General features: G+C 42.2%; 1 non-coding gene across 1 annotated transcript; it reads right to left on the bottom strand.

Annotated features, from left to right (window-relative positions):
• Nucleotides 1-220: 220 nt before the first annotated feature.
• LOC126933354 (U6 spliceosomal RNA) lies at nucleotides 221-327 on the bottom strand. The gene has a single exon (XR_007718576.1). It is a non-coding gene; the product is annotated as a U6 spliceosomal RNA (small nuclear RNA).
• Between the last annotated feature and the right edge of the window lie 8607 nt (nucleotides 328-8934).

Here is an 8934-nt window from a genome sequence, read left to right as displayed (position 1 = left end):
GACATGAGCCACCTCACCTGGCTGCAGAAATGATAATTTCTACTGGTCTATCTATATCTATAGATGTGAGATGACAGGAGAAAATAATCAGTGAGTTCAGACTTCTGCTGTTCTTATTGACATTTGGGCAGATTTCATGAATATACCCTTTTTAGTTTATAATTTGCTTTTGGTTGATTTCCAGTCCTAAAATGCTTGTTTAAACAGTTTTATACTTATTTTTAAAATGAAACACTTCGTGAATTTGTGTGTCATCCTCTTGCAGGGGCCATGCTGATCTTCTCTGTATCGTTCCAATTTTAGTTCATGTGCTGCGGAAGTGAGCAAAACAACTTTTTACTTTTATATTTGTTTTGTGGGGAGAGGGTTTGTCCACCTTTTTCGGCTGCTCTAACTTGAAGTATCATCTCTGGTATGTTTATAGTTTTTTTTTAATGTTTACATTTTGGAGTTTTAATTTTGTTTATTCAGTAGCTTGAGATAGGGATCTAACTTTACTTTTCTTCCAAATGAATAGATAATTTACCAAACAACTTCTGGCTGACTGACTGCATCCCCAGCTTCAGTCTGTTTGTGTATATAATTTTTGGATGAGACTAATGTTTGAGTGTGTGTGTATGTTGGTGCAGCTGTGGAAGAAAACGAATGGCACATAGGTCCTTAAAATAAAATGAATCACCTCGAAATGTTAAGATAAAACGGAAGCATCTGTATGCAATGGGTGAGATTAATCTGCGGAAGACATCCCGGAAATGACCAGTGTTTAGACTGTTATTTGTGATGGTGTTGTGTCTGACTTTGAGCCATTCATGACTCTACACACTTGTTTTTATATCCTGTCTACATCTTTTCCTGTATCTAATCTTGGTCCAACATTTTGATTTTAGCTTTTCTGCTATTTTTGTACACTTGGCAACAACGTGGGACCCTCATTTAAAAGTGCAAGCAACCTTATAAAAGAGACTCCAGAAAGATTCCTCACCCCCTTTATCATGTGAAGACCCAGAAAAAGACAGCCATCTATGATCCAGGAAGCAGACCCTCACCAGACTCCAAATTTACCAATGCCTTGACTTTGTACTTCCAGCCTCTAGGACCAGGAGTAACTAATCTCTGCCTATGGCATTTTGTTATAGCAGCTTGAACAGACTAAAACAATCACTTATGTATAAGGAAAATTAACTTTTGGCAAGTTATTTTTATGGCAGTTAACCCTCACTCAAGGATATTCAGCAAGTAATTGTAGAAGGAGACAGGAACCCACCTCTGTCTGCAACAGTTCTGAAAAAAATCACTTAAACACCATAGTTCAACAGGAGGATGCATCCTGAAAGAGAAATGGGCTTCATTTTAGGTAGGTAAGTCAATCTCCATAGTAATTAGAGACAAAGTACATAAAGCACATCATATGACATAGGACTCAACAAATGGTAGTTGTCAGTATGGTCATTGTTATAATCATTCTATGATTGTTATTTTGTGATACAACTAAAATAAAAAAAAATTTAAGGATACCAGCCACCCCTAAATGAAATGTTAGGGTGAAATTCCAGACTCTGACAAGCCAAGGCCCAGACAGAACCATAATGCAAGGTCCCCTTACATGGCACTACTATGCTGAGAGCTCGGCCCTGCCTGGAAGGGTCACCTACCTTATCAGTTGCACCATCACTGTAGCTAGCTACCTCATGCTGGGGAGTGTTTCTATGGTGTACAATAGGCCTGCTGAGGGCCGGGCGCGGTGGCTCAAGCCTGTAATCCCAGCACTTTGGGAGGCTGAGACGGGCGGATCACGAGGTCAGGAGATCGAGACCATCCTGGCTAACATGGTGAAACCCCGTCTCTACTAAAAATACAAGAAAATTAGCCGGGCGAGGTGGCGGGCTCCTGTAGTCCCAGCTACTCGGGAGGCTGAGGCAGGAGAATGGCGTGAACCCGGGAGGCGGAGCTTGCAGTGAGCCGAGATCGCGCCACTGCACTCCAGCCTGGGGCACAGAGCAAGACTCCGTCTCAAAAAAAAAAAAAAAAAAAAAAAAAATAGGCCTGCTGAGAGAAAGACTCTTTGATGCTATTTATTTGGGCTGAGATAGGTCTATGGCTGCCTACATGGGCAGCATTTCAGGGGTAGCACACAGGCTTCGAGATCTGGATCTAGCCCTACTCATGTCCTAGCTGCGTGAGCTTAGCAAGTTGCTTTATCCCTCAGAGACCCCGGGTCTCTTATCTATAAAACAGGGTTGATGATACTTTGCAGGGTTTTTGTGAAAATTGGAGATAATATGTAGGAAGTATTCAGTACACCCTAAGTGCTATATAATGGTATCATTTAAACACTTCAACAGCATCCATTAATGACCCCTATCTTGGAGGTTTTACTTGAGGATTCAACGAAAAAAATATGTAAAGTACCTAGTACATAATAGACCCTTAATAATTGGTTAGACTATTATGTAAATTTCAAGGAATACAGTTATCGAATGGACTTCTTTAAGTGTAATTCTCAATTTGTAGTTAAGAGGTTTGGGTCTTGGATCTAGAGCTAATTAGCTGTGTACTCTTAAGCAATATCACTCTGAGTCTGTTTCCTCACTCGAAAATTACATATTTGCAGAAATGAGAAGCCAGGATGTCTCTTTTTATAAGTTGAAAAGGAAACTTTTTCACAGTTAGCAAGGAAGGAGCTTTGGAATACTAGGGAACATTCGAGAAGCCTGGCTTAACACTACTAAGTTAGGGCCACTAAATTTTCAAAATGAATGAATTCATTATGAATAAGAGAGGAAGAAAAATTACCCCATGACACATGTTTACCTGTGTAACAAACCTTCACAGGTACCCCCAAACCTGAAATGAAAGTTAGAAAAAAAAAACTTGCCTTGATTTCCGTCAGGTTTCTAAACTTTCTGGGTCAAAAGATATATTAATTTGTTTTATACTCATTTGTTTTCTTCTTTAACGATATTTATTCAATTGAAAAGTGTGTACTATTATTACCTAAAACCATTAAAATTTGGCGAGAGATTAAAGGAGTGCCATAATTAATGTTTAATAGTTGTCACAATACAAAATAATTTTAGCAGTTTTGTTGAGGTATAATTGACATACAATAAACTGCACACTGAAAATATATACTTTGGTAAGTTTCAATGTGCATACATACTCATCATAATCACCATATTCATTACATTATATATACGCACCACTCCAAAAAGTTTTCACGTGTCCCTTTGTAATACCTCCCTCTTCTCCCGACAATCACGCTACTGCTTTGTGTCTCCTTGTAGAATTTAAATACATGAAATTGTTCATGCAGCGTGATACTATTTTTTAAATCTGAAATATTTTCTCAGAATAATTCTTTTGAGACTCATTCATGTAGTAGAATGTACCAAATGTATTCTTTTTTTATTGTAGAGTAGAATTTATTGTATGCATATATCGTAATGTGTTTTCATGTTTATCTGTTGATGAAAAGTTGAGTTGTTTTCAATTTTTGCTATCACAAGTAAAACTTCTGAACACACACACACACACACACAAAAGAAAAATAGTTTATGCGCAGCCGAGTTCATTCATTCAGATATATTAACTGTGCACCTGAGTCTTGGAGAAATGTCTTGCTCTTCTGAATTCCTCCAAACGGGATTTTTGATGGAGTCTTACATGTTTTGCTTTCTTCTCACATCAAAACATTCCATGTGCTTTGAATTTAGATTCAGCCCTTCCTCCTGGTATTAAGGAAGCAGTGAATACATCAACATCAACATCAACCTTCTTTCTATCCATATGAGAGAACTACCTGTTTTTTTTTTTTTTATTATAATAAAAAGAACACCTTTTTGCAAGCCAAAAGATTCAGCTTACCTTGAAAGAACCTTTCCTCTTAATTAAAAAGCTATTAACGGCCTGCTCTGTAAAACATTTCTTTGAGTTAAATATTGGTGTTTGTGGGGGAGGGGTATGGGGAGAGGTTGGTGAATGAGAAAGCTCTGCTTTGGGGATTTTGATACAAAAACTATTAAGGGATTACATAGTTGCTTTGGCCACAGCATACATTCTTCATGATTCATGTATTTGTTCTGGTATGCTCAGTGTCTGGCACATAGTACAGGTAGCTGCTAAAATATTTGTCGAATTAGTAAATGAATAAGAAAAATGTCTTTTCATAGTCTCCAATAAGGAAAATGGCATAAACAATCTTGAATGTGTTTCTGGTGGATCCCATTTGAATAGAATTTAATTGGACGGGGCACGTGGACTTTGGGAAATTGGGTTTAGGAGCAGTCCGGGAAGGGGAGATGCTAGCTTAGTACCTGCTGGGACCTCTTCCTTCAGACAGGAAAAGGGATATAGTGTGAGGAGGTTAACAACCCATTGTGTGGGCTTAGCATTCAGTCTCCAGCCCAGATAAGGACTGTTGGCCTCCTCCGACAATAGTTGGGAATTGGGATGCATGTGTGGGGAGGGTGGATAGGAATGACTGAGCTTTACCTGAGTTCTTGGAAAGAAGCAAAGGTTGTAAAAACAAAAATAAAAATAAAAATGTTGAGACTAAAAACTGTTTATATGTGGTATGAAGCAAGTGAATGACCCTTACACTTGCATTTGGTACCTGATGCCACTCTTTACAGATGATGACTTTTCATAATGAAGATGCTCCTTCCTTTCCAGAGGACCAAGAACTTCACTTCATTCCTGGCAGCATGCATGACTCATGGCAGCATGAAAAAAACAGAGTCCTGAGTATGAAGTAGAAAAAATAGTGGACTAGAAGTAATGGCTCATTTGGTAAGCTGTGGGGCTTTTGGCAAATTCTTTAACCTCTCTGGGGCTCTGTTACAACATCTGTAAGGTAAGGTGTTTGGACTAGGTGATCTTTTTCATTCAGCAACGTAAACTGTGCTGCATGCCAGGCAGTAGGATCTTGAGTTGAGTCACACGTAGTCCTGGTTCACATTCTGGCTGATAAGAGCTGGAAGAGGAGCTAATTAAAAATACCAGCAGACACACAGGAGGGAATAATTCATTCTGTTTGCTAGGGCTTGGGAGCTGATATTTCAAAAGTAGAAATTCCCCAGAAATTTATTAATTTTGTCATCATTCATTCATTTATTCAACAAATGTTGACACTATGGCAACTGTATACCAGGGTGCCTACTTTCTATGAAGAATGGGGAAATAGTCATGAAGAAAGCAGACAAAATTTCTTTCAGTTTAGTCTAAGCTGAAGGTGCTAGGGGAGGTTGGGAAAAGGTACTATTAGTATTTAGCATTCAATGAATATTTAATATTGTTTCATTTCACTCTCCCAGTATATCCACAAAGAAGGCAGTACCCTCACTTTACAGCGAGAAACCTGAGGCCTAGAGGAGTGAAATCATTTACTGAGCTCATACTAATAAGTCATAAGGACTCAAGCCCACCGCTGCCTGTGTTCAGAGCTCCAGCATTTACCCGTATTGCAATTTTATGGCAGAAGTGGCTTCCTCGGCCGCTGGGTGAGTGAACACTTGGTTCGCCTTGCCAACACTTCCTCTTTGAGTAGCAGTGCACCTGTTTTCCTCTGGAGAGCTAAGTCCTCCCACTCTCAATTCAGTCCTATAAGGAGGAGCTCTGGTCCCTCCTACAGGTGTCAGAGGCGAGGTCATGCTGTGGGCTTAATGTATCAGACCACGTCCTTCTAGGCACAGTGATTGGCCCAACCAGTGATGGGCACATGACCAGGCTACACCAGTTGGCATCAATGCCTGGACTTTTGCTGGAAATATTGAAAAAGAGTCTTGTTTTTTTTCTCCTGGGATTTAAACTGTAGACTGTAAGCCTAGAGTAGGTGATGTTCTCCAGAAGGGGTGAGGGAGCCTGCCTGAAAAATGAAGCTTATAGAGAAGCACATTAGTTCATTCTCACATTGCTATAAATAAATACCTAAACCTGGATAATTTATAAGAAAAGAGGTTTAATTGGCTCATGGTTCTTCAGGCTGCACAGGAAGCATAGCACCAGCATCAGCCTCTGGGAAAATCTCAGGAAGCTTCCAATCTTGGGGGAAGGTGAAAGGAGAGCAGGCGTCTCTCATAGTTGGAGCACGAGGAAGAGAGATGGAGAGTGGGGAGGGAGGTTTCGTTGTAGGGCTTTTCCCTTAGTTCAGCTAAGAGCTGGGTTCTTGTCACATGGCCATGAGAGATCAGGCATGCAGACACTTTTTTTTTTTTTTTTTTTGAGACTGAGTCTGGCTCTGCCGCCCAGGCTGGAGTGCAGTGGCCGGATCTCAGCTCACTGCAAGCTCCACCTCCCGGGTTTATGCCATTCTCCTGCCTCAGCCTCCTGAGTAGCTGGGACCACAGGTGCCCGCCACTTCGCCCGGCTAGTTTTTTGTATTTTTTTAGTAGAGACGGGGTTTCACCGTGTTAGCCAGGATGGTCTCGATCATGCAGACACTTTGAAGGGTGACAATAAATGGAAATTATTGGGCAAAAGGGAAAAAAAGCCCAACAGGGACCAAAAGCCCAACAGGGACCTTCTACAAAGCCAGAATCCTGCTAGTGTGCTTCCTGCCTCGCAGACTGAATCCCATGTTCCACCCAGGAAGAGGAGGGGCCAGCTCCTTCTGGCTGCAAACAGCACGAACTTCCTGAGGCTCCACCCCAGTGTGCACCCCTCCCAGTGCGCAGGCCATTTGGAGTTTCTCTGGGGACCCCTTGGCTGTCTCTGTTTCACACACTTTTAAATGACCAGATCTCTTGAGAACTTGCTCACTATTTTGAGGACAGCACCAAGGGGACTGTGCCAAACAATTCATGAGAAATTTGTCGCCATGATTTAAATCACTTCCCACCAGGCCCTACTGCTAACATTGGGGATTATAATTCCACATGAGATTTGGGCAGTGACACACATCCAAATCACATCAAGAGGAAAGCAAAATCAGAGCAACAATTTCCAGAAAACATTGTTGGAGGCCTTGGATCTAATTTTGCCTGAAACAGGCACTTATTCCTGTGCTTTCAGTTCTATGAGCTAATACATTATTCTTTTTCCTCTTAAAATGGTCTGGGTTGTTATTACTTGCAACCAAGCGTCTGGAAGAATATAGCCTCCAAGAGAGTGCAGAGAATGTTTATTTCTCTTTCTCCCTAGTGTATTATTCACAGTACCTGCAAAAGTCTCTACCAACTTCACTTAAACTTTTCTTCTTGGAGGTAAACACACATGGTTTTTTGCTATGCTGTGCCTCAAAACTCTGTCCCCAGGGTCATATTTCCATATATCAGGTGATGCCAGGCTTCACATGCTCAAGTATGGATTGGGCAGCCTTCTTATTGAATGTTAACCAACATCTCTCCCTGTGTCCTCTCCAAGGCCTCTGCTATCCAGTTCTGGCTCCTTTGCTCACCATACGGTGACCCCAGACAAGCTCTAACATTGAGGATGTCATGCTCCGAGTCTATATGACCTGCTCTATGGTGGCAGCATGAATGAAGGCTGAGGATGACCAGAGGGGACAGCTTCTTCCCTGATCCTAGTTTCCAGTAATGTTTTTTCCAGACTCAGATTCCCAGAATCTCACCTCTGGATAGCCTGTCAGATGTAGCCTAATCTTTATAAGCTGAGAGTCAAAGGAGCCCTTACCATCTTTTTATCAGGAATGAGAGAGGTTGTCGGGTGCTATATTAGACCTTACCTGGCCTCATCATCTCTCTCACTGCTGACATCTGGGGCCCAGTCTGATTGCTCCATTTTTTTCCCCTTAGAGTTCCATCCTCCAGGGTCATCAGAACCCATTTATTCAAGGGAATGGGGTGACTCTTCTGCTTCTTGTTCATGCTTCCTGACTGCTCCCAGGCAAACTAGCATCTGAATTGCTAGGCATACCATTGCTATATGCTAATAGGAGACACCTCTTTCCCACAACCAGAGCAAAATGAGAGGTGTTTTCACTTCATTGGGTCTTCAAATTTTGTGCAAGAAATGATCCACTTGGGTTTGGGCAGTACCTTCTCTAAACTTATAGCCTATAGAGTCCCAACCAGATAATTCTCTGAGGTGCAAGGAGTCCTGCCTGTATTGACTAGCACAGCTTATGCAGGGTCTCCACCTTGACCTTGGATGGTTCGGCATCCTCCTCCTCACCATCAGAAGGGATCTTCCTCTTCAAGCCAAGTCTGGGGTTGAAGATTGCAGCAAGTGCTTTATTGTGGGACACACACAATCGTGTGTTGGAGGCTCTTAAGTGTATAGCACTCAGTAGTACAACCACCACCCTCGATATTGAAGCAGAGACTTTTAATCTACCTTCTGGAAAGTGTTGGGCATCTGAACTGCACATCCTGGAGACCTGAGGCATTTGGCCCCCAACAACAAAGCACTGTTCAATCTGAGGACATGAATGAGTTAAACATGGGTCTCTATGACATTCTCTCCATCAGCCCTCTCTTTCCACCTTGATCTCTGCCTGTGTGGTCCTTGAACCAGGGATGAATTTTTCTCTTCTTGCTGTTGCAGGAGCATTCTCTGAGACCAGTCTCAGCTTTTGTTAAGAAAGAGCCTTGTGGGCCGGGCGCGGTGGCTCACGCCTGTAATCCCAGCACTTTAGGAGGCGGAGGCTGGTGGATCACGAGGTCAGGAGATCGAGACCATCCTCGCTAACACGGTGAACCCCCGTCTCTATTAAAAATACAGAAAATTAGCCGGGCATGGTGGCATATGCTGTAGTCCCAGCTGAGGCAGGAGAATCGCTTGAACCCGGGAGGTGGAGGTTACAGTGAGCCAAGATGGCACCACTGCACTCCAGCCTGGGCAACAGAGAGCCAAGATGGCACCACTGCACTCCAGCCTGGGCAACAGAGCAGGACTCTGTCTCAAAAAAAAAAAAAAAAAAAATTAAGAGCTTTGCAAAACGCCATTGACAAATCCAATTCCTGATTGAGGACATGG

This window comes from Macaca thibetana, chromosome 12 (assembly GCF_024542745.1).
Source record: "Macaca thibetana thibetana isolate TM-01 chromosome 12, ASM2454274v1, whole genome shotgun sequence".
In the NCBI taxonomy this organism is placed as follows: Eukaryota; Metazoa; Chordata; class Mammalia; order Primates; family Cercopithecidae; genus Macaca; species Macaca thibetana.
Note: the sequence above shows the minus strand (reverse complement) of the source record. Positions and strands in the feature narration are given on the sequence as shown.